Source organism: Vombatus ursinus, unplaced genomic scaffold (assembly GCF_900497805.2).
Source record: "Vombatus ursinus unplaced genomic scaffold, bare-nosed wombat genome assembly UNPS02014807.1, whole genome shotgun sequence".
Classification (NCBI taxonomy): Eukaryota; Metazoa; Chordata; class Mammalia; order Diprotodontia; family Vombatidae; genus Vombatus; species Vombatus ursinus.
Window position 1 is genome coordinate 51,636,098 of NW_020954585.1, and position 16,694 is coordinate 51,652,791.

Sequence of the window (16,694 nt, forward strand, 5' to 3'; positions counted from 1 at the left end):
ATGAATGTGCTAATATTCGTGTTTTTGATCTCTAGAAGACACTTAAGTTTGATTTTTGTGACTTTTTTTTTTTAAACAAACTTGTGTTTCTGTATCCAGACACTTGGATTAATACCCCTCTGTGCCTCAGTGTCTTTAAAAAAAAAAAAATCATGGATTTAGGTTAGAATTTAGCTGTAAAGAGAGGTTAGACCACCAGGGGTGGGGAAACCTGTGGCCTTGAAGCTAAATTATGTCTAATACCCTTTTCAGCGATTCAAAATATTATATATATATACATATATGCATCCATCCATCCATCCATACATACACACAAATACCCGCACCACCATTACCACATTACTCCTCTTGTATCCTCTGGAATCTGACCACTTTGACCTTCTTGCTGTTGTTCACATGACCACCCTCCGTCTTCTGTCTCTGTGCCTTTGCAGGGTCTCTCCCTCATGCCTCCAATGCACTTTCTTCTCACCTCTGCTGCTTAGAATCTCTGGATTTCTTTCAGCTTCTTTCCGTATCAAGTCCTTCTTGTGTCTCCTCCCCAAGTACTAGTGCTTTTCCTTACCCCAGAGTTATTTTGTATATCTTTCATATCTAGTTTGTATTTGTCATGTGTGCATATGCCTATTCCTATAGTTTTCTATATTATCTTCTCCAATAAAAGGTTTTTGATGTCAAGGTATGCATCACTTTTTTTTTTAATCAACTTAATCAACTAAGAAGCATTATTAAGCACATACTGTGTGCCAGACAGTGTCTTAAGTGCTGGTAATATAGAAATCCTGTATAGTAGTAGTGAGGGCCTAGTTAAGATCAATTATTGTAAATTTGTAGCCAACATAGTTGTATGACTTTCCTCAGAAGAAAGGAATAGGACCAGAGAAGACAGAAGGTTTGTGTAACCCCAAATTTTATTTTGGTAAAATATAACTTGTGTTAAGATGGAGGGCAGGGAGTAAAATAATTCTCTTTTATTTTATTAAGTCTGTGAGTTGATGAGTTGAAGAACTAGGAGGTCTGGATGTTCAAGGGATAATCAATATGTCTATTGAAACCTTGAAATATAAGGGCATCCATGGAGCAGGGTGTTCAAGTCCTTGGGAAATGAGGGAAAGTGACCAGGGGCTTAGTAGGTTGTTGAAATAATCACCTGGACTAGGTGGAGGACATTGCCTCAGACAAACTAAGACCGGGGAAAGACCTTAATTTAGAAAGGCCAAGGTCAACTATTGTATCTTGGGCCATCGCCAATCATCTTGACTTTTGCCTTGCCACTGGACTGTGACGAATGTGGAGGAGAGAGTGAGACTGATGACTTTGCACAGCTCTGCCTCACTTAAATCTAATTCACTTGCTAGGCAGAGACATCACCCTTGTAATGTCACTGGTCTTCTTGGATAATGAAGGAACAACAACAACAACAATAGCAAGGTGAGAGGTAAAGTATAGGAAGGCTGGAGAGGTGGGAGGGGCAGGTTATGAAGGACTTTGAATGCCAAAACAGAGGTTTTTGAAATTTAATTCCGCAAATGATAGCTACTGGAGTTTATTAATTAGGAAATGTTATGTGGTGGAGGGTGTAACATGGTCAGACCTGTGCTTAGGAAGATCACTTTGGCAACCAAGTAGAGGATGGATTGGAATGGGGAGAGATATGTGGCATGGAGACCAGCCTGCAGGCTATTGGAATAGTCCAAATGTAAGATTTGAGAGGTGGTGAGGATTGAAGAAAAAGTCTAGTTGATCATCTAGTTGGTCATATTACCTGGAATTTAGATCTTCTGTACATATTTTATTTTATTTTATTTTTCATATTTTTTATTAATTTATTTTGATTTAACAACAATCACTTCCATATTTTTGAGTTTAAAATTTTTCTCCCCCTTCCTCCCCACCGCCCTCCCCAAGATGGCGCACAATCTGATATCGGCTATACATATACATTCCTATTAAACGTATTTTCACATTAGTGATGTTGTAAGGAAGAATTAGAACCAATAGGAGGAGCCACCAGAAAGAAGAAACAAAACTCAACAGAAGAAAAAAAAATAGCAAATAGTATGCTTCGATCTGCATTCAAACTCCATAGTTCTTTCTTTAGATGTGGATAGCATTTACCATCACGAGGTCTTTGGAGATGTCTTAGATCCTTGTATTGGTGGGAAAGGGTAAGTTTATCAATATTAGTCATCACACAATGTGGCTGTTACTGTGTATAACGTTCTCTTGGTTCTGCTCACTTCACTCAGTATCAGACCATACAAGTCTTTCCAGGTTTTTCTGAAGTCATCGTGTTCATCATTTCTTATAGCACAATAATATTCTTCTCTGCATATTAAAAAAAAAAGTTTCAATGACCTTTTTTTCTTTTTTCTCCTTAAAAAAAAATCAACAACTGTTATCATTCCAACCCTTACCTTAAAAGAAAAAAAAATGGGAATAACTCAGTCACTGTAAAAAATAAGCATAGTCAAGCAAAACAAATTTACCCATTTGCCAAGAACAAAAATATTTTTCTAATTTTGCACCCTTGAGTTCTTATCACTCTTCATCAGTTGTCAGGCATCACAATTGATTATTACTTTGAACACAGGTCTTAAGTGTTTCAGAGTTGTTTTTCTTTAAATTGTTGTTATTGTAGAAATTGTTATCATTTCATTCTATGTCAGTTTATACAGACTTTTCCAGATTTCTGTGAAACTGTTCCTTTCATCATTTCTTATGGTATAATAATATTCTATTATGTTCATTTACTATAACCATCCTAAATTAATGGATACCCATTTTGGTTCCAGTTCTTTTCTATAGCAAAATGTGCTACTGTAAATATTTTTGTTCACATGAGACCTTTTTCTCCTTTAATTTCTTTGGAGTATATGCCCAGGAACACTGTCACTAGGTTAAAGAATGTGTTCAGTTTAGTTAAGGGCAGCTATGTGGCGCAGCAGATAGTGTCGAGCCTGAGTCAGGAGGACTCATCTTGTTGAGTTCAGATCCGGCCTTACACATTTCCTAGCTGTGTGACCCTGGGCAAGTCACTTACCTCTTTTGCCTCAGTTTCCTCTTTTATAAAATGAGCCGGCGAAGGAAATGGCAAACCACTCCAGTATCTTTGCCAAGAAAACTCCAAATGGGGTCATGAAGAATCAGATACAACTGAAAAATGACTGAAAAACAAAAGCAGTTTGCTTCCATAGTTCCAGATTGCTTTCCAGAATGGCTGGGCAAATTTAGAGCTCCACCAATATTGCACTGTTGTGATTCTCTTCCTAGGACTTCTCCAACTGTTTTCATTTTCCTTTTTTGTCATCTTTGCCAGTGTGATAAGTGTAAGGTGTATCTTCAGAAGTGTTTTAATTTAATAAAAAATACAAATGTTTTCATTAACATTTCTTTATTAATGACAATAGAGCATTTTTTTTCACATGGCTATTGATTACTTTGATTTCTCCCTTTGAGAACTGTCATTGAACATTTATATGTTGGGAAATGGCTATATTTTTACATATTTTAATCAGTTCCTTTTATATCTTATACAGCAGACTTTTATCAGAAAAAAATGCTACAAAATTCCTTTCCTAGTTATCTTTTTTCTAGTTCTATCATCACTGATTGTACAAAAATGTTTAATTTTACATAATCAAAATTGTCCCTTTTTAATGATCATTTCTATCCTCTTTTCAACATGAACTGTTCCCATGTTCATAGTTGTGAAAGATGTTTTCTTTTGTACTTCTCTAACTTGTAGGTGATGTAACTATATCCCCATTATTTTTTTCATTAGGAACTAATTGTGGTATTTAATATCAGAACTTAGTCTACACCTAATTTCTGCCAATATGCTTTTAGTTTTCCCAGAAATTGTTTGAATAGTGACTCCTGACCTAAGTATTTGTGGTCTTTCAGATTATTGTGTACTTAATTACTATATTCATTTGCTTTTTTATGACAACAATTATATTTACTAGCCTTTGTTAGATCTAATCCATTTCTGGCCAGGAATCTGTCATCCCTTTATTTTAAGCTATTGTCGAAAAATCTGAATTCCATTCCTAATCACCATTTTCTAAGCCATCTGTTCTCTTCCAAAATTAATATTTCTCTTCTGTGTGCCTTGCCTTAATGACCAGTAGTGAGGAAATCACATTCTGTGCCCCTATGGTCTTTATTTTCTTTCCTAAGACTTCATAATCATTGGCAATTACTTTTAGATTTCTTCTGATTCTGTGCTTTTTGCCCATTTGGGTAGTTGTAATCATTTTTGATAAATCTTGGGAGATTCTCTGTTATGTCTTGGATACATATCCTGGGAAGAGAACAGAACTCTCTAATGTTGTTATCAGTTCAACAAATAGCTACCTTAATTCCTGTCTGCAGGAAATCACCCAATAGTACTGCTCTTCTCTTCTTCCTGTCACCTTTATTGAATGATCTCTCACCTAATAACTTATATGGCTTTACTTTATCATTCTTTGGAGGACAAGTCACTTCCTCCTCCTCAGAGTTTCCAGTTTCCTTCTCTTCCTGAAAAGCCTTCCAATTCTTTTAAGCTCTTAATTGTACAGTTCCCCCCCGTTTTTACCCTCTTTGTCTTCTGTGTACCATTTGCACTCTCCAAAATGCTCAAAAGGGTCAAATTTCTTTCTTCCAATTGGGATCTCTCTCCTCTCTCCTCCCTCCCTCCCCACTTACTTCTGTTTCCTTTAAGAATACTTAACTCTACCTAACAGCCTGAAGTGTGAAAAGGAGTGAAGTTTCTTCTAGACTGTACTGATTTTTCATTCTTAATGATTCAAATGAGAATATTTCCTTGATTCTCTTAAATGCCAAGTTTCAGACTTGTGTTCATAGAGAAAGACAACATTTGATCCCTCCCAGTTACTTTCTTTGCTGTAAGCAATCACCTTAACCTACATAAACAGTCATAAGAAATTATTTTTTTAAGTGCCACTTACTAGACTGTTGTTGACTTTTTTGGGGGGAGAAAGGGGGGGTAAATGGAGGTAAGTCACTATGGTTTAGGATGCTTAGAGTTTCCCCACCACATGTTCTGTCATTCGCCTGTAAAATGGCAGTTTGAAATTAAATAGAGCTCCTTAAATGGAGCTTGAAATTACTAGAGTTTCCTTTTATTTAGTGGTTTTTGCATCATATCACTTTATGTCATCACTGTTTAGATGAAAGAATTTTTAGCTTGTTCTTACCGAAGTAGCAGAGGCTGACACGACAAGAAAAATTCTGGTTCAGCTTGTGCAGGATCTGGTGACTGGCTCATTGATGTTTTCAGATATGCTTTGGGTTTGGTTATTGACAGAAGGTATTTTTTAATATGGTCAGCTTTCAGTTACTCCCTTTGTTTATTATCTGAGGAAGATTTATCATCACTCAACCCTAATTGTATTGAGTACATGCTTTGTCCCCAAGTCTCGTGCCAGCCAGTTTGGGTAATAGAAGAAAAGACATGATCCCTACCTTGTAGTCTCCTTAGGTTAGACCTCTACTTTTGACACAGAAAGCAAACCAGACTGTTTTTTGGCTTTGTGAAAAAAACTTTGAACACTTTGTAGAAATGCAGATGAGCTTTATAGAAATATAAAGAAAAATATTATCCTCCTCATAATTTTTATTGCTGTTCAGCACTTGTCTTGACCATGTGTTTTAGCCATTTTATGTTTTGTACTCTGGGAGTACAAACATTTTCATAAAGATATGATTAGGAAGGTAAATCTCCTGGCCTAAGAAAAAAACAACATCATATACTCCAAAATTAAATTATAATGCATTGGCAACTGTCCATCAGCTTAGATAACCAAGAGTTCCTTGAATTCGTATGAATATATCCCTTGGCTATAAATTGTTGTTTAAGAAATTTGGTTTGAATTGTGTGGTCTATTTTGAATTTGTATGATCTATGTGTCAATAGTATGTACATATATTTAGACACCTATATTTTGATATTCAGCTTCATTTATTTATTTATTTGTTTGTTTATTCATTCATTCATTTATTTATTTAGGCCATTGTGGTTAAGTGACTTGTCCAGGGTCACACAGCTAGTACATGTCAGGTGTTTGGTCTGAGGCCGGATTTGAACTCAGGTCCTCCTGACTTTTAGAGTCAGTGCTCTATCCACTGCGCCACCTACCTATATTTATTGATGAGGATAGAATGAGTAAAACTCTTGTGACAAGAAGAGTGAATCCTTACTGTTTAGTGGCTTCTTTTCTCTTGGTTATAGCACCTGCATTGTGAAGATCCCTAGTTCTCCACTGCAGTCGTTTTACGCAGGCATAGAGTCTAGTTTGAAGCATTATTTTCATTTGTTGGCTCAGCTGATTGGCAGTTACAAATGCTTGTTATCCCAAAATGATTTTAAGAGAATCTCCTCTGGGGAAGGGATCCTAGTACAGTCCCAACTTAGAAACTCCCTTCATTTTTTTTTTTTTAAACAACCCAGTGGCATTTGTTATTGATTTCATTAATGAGGTGCAGAGTTGTTTTGCAGTGAAGGAGGAAAGTTCTCATTTTCTGCAGTTAGATATGGAAAAATTATTATTATCATTCAGAGAGTCAAATCTGTCAGTAGTTTAGAGTTTTCACAGTTGGCCTTGGTTTTATATTTGTGTAGTGAATACATGGAGAAAACTAGGAGAAGTCATAGGCATTGAGTATAGGAGTTAATGTAGGTACTAATGGGACTCTCCTTTTCAGGTTATTTGCTCTTTGCAAAATATCCTTGAAAATAACAGACCAGTGGTGCCATCACTGTGCAGTTATCAGCAGCCTTTACACTGATTCAAATTCTAACATGTCTAAGGGAAAGGTAATTTTAAGTAGTAGCAGTAACAGTAGTAATTGAAATCAGCAAACATTTATGAAGTATTTATTATGTGCCAGACACTGTGCTAAGTGCTGGGCTTAGAAATACAAGCAAAAAGAAAGACAGCCCCTGCCCTCAGGGAAATTAGATTCTAATGGTGAGAGAGAGAGAGAGAGAGAGAGAGGGAGAGAGAGAGAGAGAAAGAGAGAGAGAGAGAGAGAAAGAAAGAAATGGGGAGAGGGGAATGGAAAGTAAAAGAGGAAAGGTACCTGTACTTGGGCCAGTCCAGAGGTGAAACATGTTTTGGGAAGAACTCAGCAATGGGAGATAGGGGCCACGGGGCAGAGTGAGCAAGCAGCAGTAGTATGGCGCCAGAGTCTAGAGAGTGAAATAATAGGCGGTGTTTATATAATGCTATGAAATAGTATTTTCAAGCACTTTAATATTTGCAAAATGTCTCCCCTATTAGACCGTGAGTTGCTTGAGTGCAAGGACTGTTTTGCCATTTTTTGTATCCTCGGTGCTTAGCACAAGGGCCTGGCACATAGTAGTTGCTTAAGAAATGCTGGATGACTGAAAGCACTTTACATGATCTCACTGGAGCCTCACAGCAAACCTGAGAGGCAGATACGATTGCTGTAATTGGTAAGGAAACCGAGGCTCAGAGAAGTTAGGGTTAGAGACTTGCTTTTTTGTCACGGTTGTTGTTAGATCTTCCTGACTCCAGGTTCAAGAGGTATTCTGTTCACTATGGTGGTTGTTGTTCAGTTGCATCCGACTCTCTGTGATGATACTGTCCCTGGGGTTTTCTTGGCAAAAATACTGGAGTGGTTTGCCATTTCATTTTCCAGTTTTTTTTTTTCCTATTCAGTCAGGGGTTAAGTGACTTGCCAAGGGTCACACAGCTAGTAAGTGTCTGAGGTCATATTTGAACTCTGGTCTTTTTGACTCTAGGCCCTGCCTTCTATCCACTGCCCTACCTAGCTGCCCATGGCATGGTACTTGGATACATTTTTTTTTGGGTAATGTTTATTAATAGCTCTTTTTTTATGTCCTCTACATTTTTTCACTGCATTCCTACCACCTCCTCTGCCATAGAGTCATCATTTATAAGGATGAATCAAGAAGAGAAAAATTAAATAATTCAGCAAAACTAACCAATACTTGAAAGTTCTACCCTGTATCAGTATTCCATACTCCTAATCCTCTTCCTCTTCAAAGAAGAGGCTCATACCTCTTCTTTGGGACCAACCTCAATCATTATAATTATACAACGTTAAGTTTTGATGTTTTTTGATATTCTCTTAGTATGCATTGTTGTGGCCATTCTGCTTATTTCACTTTGCATTAGTTTATATAAATCTTCTAAGGTTTCCCAGTATTCTTACATTCATCATTTCATATAGTCCAATAATATTCCATTATATTCTTTGGCCATGATGTATTTAGTCATTTCCCAATGAATGGACATCTTTTTCATTGCTTTGCTGCTTCAAAAAGTGCCACCAGTTTTTATGAGACCCTTCTTTTTATATTCCTTAGCAGTGGGATTTCTAGGAGAAAAAGTATGAACATTTTAGTTACTTTACTAGCATAATTTCATATTGTTTTCCCAGATAGTTGGAGTAATTCACAACTCTGATAAAATTGTATTACTGTTCCTGTCTTCCTACAGCCCCTTCCTTAGTACATTTTTAAAGTTATGTGTGATAAATTATTTTGCAAAATGAATTCTTTATCAAAAAGTGAGATTACCAAATTTCTCCTGAAACCTATTTGTATATTTTGGCTTTATTTAGTATGGGGTTAACAGTGTTAAAGGAGTCAGAGTTCTGGGCTCTAGTTCCAGAATTACTTACTTTCCATGTGAACTTGGCTACATCATGTAGCCTTTCTGAGCCTCAGTTTCCTGAGGAACAATAATCTCTGCTTGCCTCACCAGGCTTGTAAAGATTAAATGAAATAATGTGTAGTGAAAGGCTTTGGAAAAAAATATAAAGCACTATGCAAACATAAGTTCAGATTAATATTTTGCTTTGGAAAAGAGGTCCTAGGCAGGATTAGTATAGGAGGGATTCCGGACTCCTTAGTTGAATGACTTATAACCAGTAACATAAATTTAATATGGCTTCTAGCCAAGCATTGGGTACCTAATATTCATGTGTAGTTGATCATTTATATATGCCCCAGAGATAAGTAGCCTTGTGGTTTTGGTTTTTTTTTTTTTTATTTCGTCAATGTAGCGCATTCTATCCACCAACGCAGGTTGGCATCTTCTCTGTAAGTTAAAGTTACTTCTGGGGGGACTTACTGGGGGACTTATTCACTCGAACCCAGGTTTTCCTGATTGAGCAGAAGGGCAGCCCTCTTTTTACTAACCAATACTGCCTCTTAAACATCTTTAGTTAGAGAAATGAATCTTTAAATTCTTCCCTTTGTTATTTCCCCCTAATTTACCTGCCTGTATTAGGGATCTGGCTGTGGGTTCTGGATTGGGAGAGAGAGATGTCATTCATTCCCATGTCTCGATGCTTCTTCCTTTCCAACATATGTTTGCAGTAATCCTGTTTGGGGGGAGTAAGGGCCCAAATTTTGTAGTGGCACTAGACTCTTCATTACATCATGCCCTTATTTGCATAACCAGGAAAGTTCAGGACCTGTGACCCTTGTGCCTGGTGAAATCCTGGTTTCATTGTGGTCATTTTTACTCTATCAGCTCTCCCTTCCCATTTATAGTTGAAAATTTGCCTATGGTCTCATGACCAGTGGTGGGACCAGGGCTAGAGCCAAGCTCTTCTCTGCCTAGAAATTTTCTGTGTCATTTCTGTACAATCCAATCACTGCTTTGGGGGAAGTAGGTGTTTGGTTTGGAGTTTAGCATCAGGGACATTGATGTGCCAATATTAGTTTCTCTTTTTGAGGAGCCACATAATCCACTACCTAACTGGGGAAGGATAGTCTTGTTCTCTGGGGAGGGCCATCCCCGTGGGCAGGTCCCTTCAACAGTCCCTGTAGTTTATAAGATATTGTCCTGACAGTCAGTGTTCTCTCAGTAGTTGAAGCCTAAGCTGAACTGCTTGTTTATTCCTTCCTTCTGTTCTCAACAAGAATCAATGCACTAGTACCGCCAGGATAGATGAGGAGCCGGGAAGAAAGCTGGAGAAACAGGCACAAGTCATTTCAAAAGCAATTTAACTTCCTGTGCAGGGATACAAAGCTGCCTCATTCATCTGACTCACCACAGCCCTCCTAACTCTCTGTTTTCAGAATCTAAGCACAGTGATAAAAACCTGCCCACCAGTCTTGCCACTAGCACTCAACGTGATCCCAAAAGCCTTCTCTTGCTGCTAAATGGACTTCAATGTGATTGGTCTCTCGGACCTGCACCGTCAGTTTCTCTGGGCAACGCTGAAAATTGTTTAATTATATTAAAATGAGATTAGTCCTGGTTTATCTCTTTTAGCATCTTGAGATGTGTTATACATAATAGGTGCTCATTAGTATCATGGTAGAGTGGATAGAGTCCTGGACTTGGAGTTAGAAAGGATTTAGGTTTGAATCCTAACTCTTAACACAAAGCACTAGAAGGATCTGGATTTAAGAATACCTTGAAGGACCAATCTACCTCAATTGACACTGCATTTTTTTTTTTAATCTGTAAGGCAAAGAAAATGGAAGAAGTAGGATGAACATTTTTGTTTCAAAATAAAATAATAATAATATAATAATTAAATTGTAACAATATAATTACAATTGTGAAGCTATTATACTTAATATTATAATAATAAAACAAATTATAAATAATGTAATGTACTTGTAATTATTTCTATTGAAAGTACATTTGCACAGATAAAGAGAAATATTTAGTACCAAATATATTTCTTTGTAATCGCTTATTTGGAAATCACATTTTGAATACTTTATTTTGTAGTATTTGCCACAACAGGTTTTTGGTAAATGCAGCATATTTCTGTGGTCCCATTCTGACACTTTGTTGTGTCACAAGTGTGATGAAATGTGACTGGAGGAGTGTCTGTACCTTCAACCATAGTGGTTCTAACTTCTGACTTGCCCCTTAGACAATTTCCAGCAAACTCCTGACTTGTTCACTGAGGTTAGACTAGAGCTCTCAGTTCCTTTTTGGGATGAGGTAAAAGAAGGGTTAGATAATGGTGATGCTAAGGTATAAGCAAAAGAAGAGAGGAGAAAACGAAAGAAAAGGGGGAACAAGATAAGAAATTAAGAATTTTTGTAAATAAATGACTGATAACTACCACCATTTAGTCCTGACTTTTTTTGGTTAAAATAGATTTTTTTTAAACCTTCAGTATTAATGTATTTTAGCAGCTTCTCACTATTTGAAAAGAATTGACTTTGCGTATAACAAAGAGACCATAGCACAAGCCCTCTGTTGTACATTCTTTGTGTAATACCACACCTCTATCTTGGCCTTTCTGTGGTTTCTGGAATTTCTCTCCCCTTGACTTAGCAAGAAGATAGGCACAAAATTAACACTCGGAGGTATCAATTTTTGCTTTTGCAAGTTTTCACCTAAGTTTTGTAAAATAACCAATTTTGTTTTACCTTTTGTGTACCTTCACTGATACAAATAAAAACAAAACAAAACAAAAAGCAAAAATCTCTTTACAAGTATAGGGCCCCATCTCACCACTCAGGTATGTGAAGATGCCACCACAAGGGTATGTCATCTGAGTTGTGTTTCTAATAGTGGGAATGGATTTTCATGAACAGATCCACATTCTTTTTTCCTCCTACTTGCCTACTAGGAAAAGAAGAGCAGGATGAGAATTTACTATTTTAAACTTCCCACCTGTATTGTATTGTTTCTCCTCAGTGATCAGTTCTCTAAAGAGATATGTGTTAAAAAAGGATATTGTAACTATTTGTATTCACAAAACTAAACTTCCTTCCTCCCTTCCTTACTTTCTCCCTCCCTCCCTCCATCCCTCCTCCCTTCCTTCCACACAAAGAAGGCATCTTGCCTGCCTGCCTTCCTTCCTTCCCTTTCTTTTTCTCATGCTTTCTTCCTGAAAGTTATAAAGTGAATATAAACCTAGGGATTGAGTAAGAATTGTAAGTGGAGGTGACCCAGACTTGGTGATTGTGAGGAAGCAGTTGAATGATTGGGCTAGGAAGGTTTTATTTTTTAAAAAAAAGAGAGAGAGAACTGAAAGAAAAACTCATCTCAAGCTGAGCTGCCACCTGTAGAGTGAAACAAATTGTGAGTCCCTTTTTAAAAGGAGCTTGGTTTGAGTGGGTGTAAAGAAGAGAATGAATCAGATATCTCAGCTCAAATGGAGTGACGAAGAGAGGTAGGAGTTTATTAGAATGAAAATAAATTAGAGCTTAGTCTAATTTTCAGGGTGGAACAGAGGAAATGCTGATCTACTCTTAGTCTTTACAGCTCTTTTTGGAGCTTAATGGAGGTAGAAGGCCTCAGCAGTGACGTTTATGATTGAATAAGTGCTAGCAGCTCTTCTGTTTGTCACCAGCTATGCTCACTGGTGGTGAGCTCCTTCTGAACATCCTAACTAAGCATCTTTCTTAATAGTCATGCCTTCCCCTGCTTCACCCACAGTGTCCACTGAATCTGTATGACTTTCAAACATGATGGATTTGTCTCTGCATTCTTTTCTCTTACTCTTATCTTTCTATCCAGAAGCTACATATCAGTCAGGCATTGAATCAGCAAAGATTTGTTAAGTACCTGAAATGTGCCATTTATTCTCAAAGAGCTTACATTCCAATAGGATGATATAATACATATGTAGTGACCAAGGAAGGGAGTTTAGTCCACAAGGTCACAGGGATCATTAGTGGAACCATATTTTGTCATGCCTTTTCCAGTTGCAGGAGAGGTATTGATTTGATGATTGTTTCCAGAGCAAGATCAGAAGCTGGAAAAGTGTGCCCTGGCAATGGAGTGGAATGCAAGGGGCCCATTCTGGGTAAACCTTGGTGTCCTGGTGTGACTGGATAGGATGTAAAGAAAAAGCTCGAGTAGAGAGAAAGCTTAGCTCCAGTTTATACATTCCCTGTTACTCATGTGAAAAGCTCAAGGCTTTGATGAGACCACAGGGCTACTTGTGTGCTGTTACTTACTACATGTATGGCAATTGTATGGTGGATGGCACAGGAGCTTTTCCAGCAGGTTCACTCTTGATCTGGGCAGCCAGAAGGAGAGGAAGACAGCTTTGGAGGGGTTAAATAATAATTTATTCTTATTCTTCTCAAGTGGGTTGCTGATAATGGGAGCACCAACTCCTACAGTATCCCCTAATTACTCTTCTCACAGGGGCGGGTGAGAATAGGCGCACCAACTCCTAGCATCCCCTAAGTCTCGATGGGAGCCAGTTGAGATAAGCACACACATTCACAAATCCCCCCAAGCCTTGGTGGGGGCCAGTGAAGGCATGGATAGCATTCCAGCTTGTGCGTTTCCCCCAAGCCTCAATGGGGGCCAGTTGAGGCAGACACACATGCATTTCTCTATGCATTTTCCAAATCCTCACTCATTGACCAGTGCTATAGGGGAGCACACAAAGAAGGCATCTTGCCAGCAATAGCCTCCCAAGTTTACGTTAATTTATCTCACTAGGCAGTTGCACTGGATATTTACAATTTAAGCACAAATATTTATATTATTTATCATCATATAACGCTGCACAAACGTGGTAGAGATGTTTACAAGCCATAAGCTTGGGAGCTAGAGATTGTTTTGGCCATGGATCCTGGGAAATAGTATCTAGGATCCTGGGAACTATTATCAAGAAAAAATCCGCCTTACTTACAGCCATGGACAAATCTTTTTTTTTTTTCCCAATTTTTTATTTTTATTTTTATTTTTAAATTCTCTCCCTTCCTCCACCTCTTCCCTTCTAATTGAGAAGGCAAGAAATACAATACGAATTACTTATATGAAGTCATACAAAACATTTCCACATTAGCTATGTTGGGGGAAGGGGGAAGCTAGAAAAATAAAGAAAATGGTCGAAAAATGCTTCAACCTATACTCAGAGTTCATCAGTTCTCTCTCTGCAGGTGGATAGCATTTTTCATCTTGAGTTCTTTGGGATTTTCATGGCTTATGGTATTGATCTGAGTAGCTAAATCTTTCACAGTTAATCTTTGCTACAGTATTGCTGTTACTGTATGGTTCTGCTCACTTCACTTTGCCTCAGTTCATATAAGTCTTCCCAGGTTTTTCTGAAGCCATCCCTTTCACCATTTCTGACTTGCACAATAATATTCTATCACAATCGTATACCACAACTTCTTCAGCTGTTCCTCAATTGATGGGCATCCTTGCAGTTTCTAATCTTTACATGGGCGAGTATTTTAACATTTTGGGGCTTTGGATTCCTCATCAATAAAATGAGACTAGACTAGATATTTTCTGAGGTCTCTTTCAGCATTCAATCTGTGATCTTATTATTATCTTTTAAAGTTAAAAATTTTTATGACATTTATCTCTGATCTATCATGTTCTAAATTTATATATTTGCTTAATATCTTCTCCCTTTTTTGGATAGCTTTTGTTCTCTCACTACTGCTCATCATTTTTTCCCATCACCTTCCTAAATTAATCACTTCCTTTACAGAGGTTTGGCACTGTTAAGCCTCCCATAATATCCAGCATTTAATACAGGGCACATAGTAGGCACTTAATAAATGTTTATTGTTGCATTGAAGCCATATTTTTTTTAAATTTTTGGTAGCTCAGCTCCATCCAATATGTCATTGATGTAGTATTAGTCAAGCACATTATTATCATCTAGTGAGAGAAAAAGATCTTATTTATGTGTAACAGCTTTTGAGAAATACTACTCTCTGAACTGATATTATTGCAGTATGAATACCTATTAACTTAGATTGTGTAATGTTTGTGTGTGGAACTACCCCCTGTTTCCCAGGTAACTAGCCCTTCATCTATCTTCCTCCATATATATATATTCCTCTGCTGGCTGGTGCGTACTCTAAGTTACACTTATTCTTGCTTCTCATATTTTTTCCTTCTGTCATTGCCATCTCTCTTTTCCCTGTATCTTTCTCGGCACCTTTCCCCTTCTTTCTCTCTCTCTCTCATCATACACATATCTTTGTATGTTTGTGTGTGTGTGTGTGTGTGTGTGCGTGCATGCATGCATCCTGTATCCATTGGTACCTTTCTGTATTTATACTTTAAAATGCAATGCAAGTTTTTTTCACATCAGGACTGAACGATGATGATGAGGAGGATGTTGATGATGGTGGTGGGTAGTGGTGATGGTGGTGGTGATTGTCACCCTCTCTATTACTGTTTTCTAGGCAATTTTTCCCAATTATAGTTCCCAGTAATTAGCCAGGTTAATATGTATATAATGTTCATGCTATTTAAAATCTAGTGGCTCATCATGACTGATTCACAAATAGTATTCATCTGAGCTAGGCATTGGTTGCTTTTAGCATGGTTGTGTTTGATATTAGGTATATGCCTAACTGTTAATTTGGGCTTGTCATGGTATAGATACATTATGTGCAGAATGCATTAAGTAGTAATTACCCCTCTGCTCCCTGTATTCCACCTTTTAGTGTACAGGAATATTTATGGCCATGTTTCATGTAGATTTATGGTGCTATATAAATATTGATTTCTCAGACAAACACTTGGATGGGAAGCCTCCACTAATACATATAACCTTCTCTTTCCTCTTCCTCTCTGACTCAGACCTGTCACTTGTCTGGGGACTTGTCATCCTTCTCGCTCCAGAACATTTTTCTCTCTTTCTGCAAGTTTGCTTATTAACACAGAATCATAGAATCCTGCAACTGGAAGGACCCTCCAGAGGCAGGTCTGGCTCTTCCTCCAACCCCCATTCAAAACTATACCAAGCTAAGCCATCCTGATTAGAGGGTGACATTTCTGATACTACCTAGCCAGGCTTTAGAAGTCTTTCATTGTTCAGACTCTTCTCTTCCCCCTCCCTCTACTTTTTTTATTTGAATCCCTGTTCCTACATTAATTTGAGAGATACTCCTTTGTAATTCCAAAATCCAAAATCCCTAGTCTAAGTCTTTCTCTATACCTTCTTTCTCCAGTTTACATTATATTTGTACTAAACCTCTTCAAAAATAGTTCAGTAGGATTTTGTATCCCAGAATGTTAAAATTGGAAGATACTTCAGTCCTAGTATCTCATTTTACAGAGGAGAAAATTGACACCAGAGAAGGGAGGTGACATATCTAATGTCCTATAATTTATGCCAGGCTTCTTCCCCAGTACTTTTCATACTAGGGAATTGGCTTTTGAGACTGAGATCTGTAATAGTCATAGCCCACAGTTGTATAATGTATTGTGGTTTACAAAACATTCTCCTCACAACAACTGTGATATTGATGTAAGTAGTGCAAATATTAAAGTTCCCATTTTACAGAAGAGGACGCTGAAGCTCTTGAGAGCACACATGCCTTGCTGAGCTCACAGGGGTGGAATTAGGACTAGCACGGCAGTCTCATGACTCCAATTCTCTCTTTCTCCTTACTCCATCATGTGGCCATTCAGGTGCAAAACCGATCTCTGATTTCTGGCACGTTTAAGCACCTGCTGGCGTCTTGACTGTACCTTGCGCATAACAGGTTCTGAATTTATGCTGATGAAGACGAGAATCTGCCAAATAGCAAGTTATGTAGTCAGTTCTTGTTTCAAGGATGGATTATTCAGGCCCCTTCTTTTGTATCCATCTTTAGCTATTTTATGACTCATTGGCACTTTCAAGTAGGAGTGGGAGGGAAATGGGAGAGCAAGGAGAGGGAGAAGAAATGATGCTTAAATGTATTGATTTCGTGCATGATGTAGTGGAAAGACAGTGGACTG

At 37.8% G+C, this 16,694-nt stretch overlaps 1 protein-coding gene across 2 annotated transcripts in view; it reads left to right on the top strand.

The window, feature by feature from the left end:
* MAD1L1 (mitotic arrest deficient 1 like 1) overlaps positions 1-16,694 on the top strand; it is an 844,071-nt gene that overhangs the window by 377,894 nt on the left and 449,483 nt on the right. Inside the window, exon 1 of one of the 2 annotated variants that reach the window (XM_027874999.1) lies at positions 12,111-12,153. The exons of the other annotated variant lie outside the window; for it this stretch is intronic. The gene's annotated coding sequence lies outside the window, so the exon portion shown is untranslated. Of the gene's footprint in view, positions 1-12,110; positions 12,154-16,694 lie in introns of those variants that run through there. 2 annotated transcript variants of the gene reach the window in all.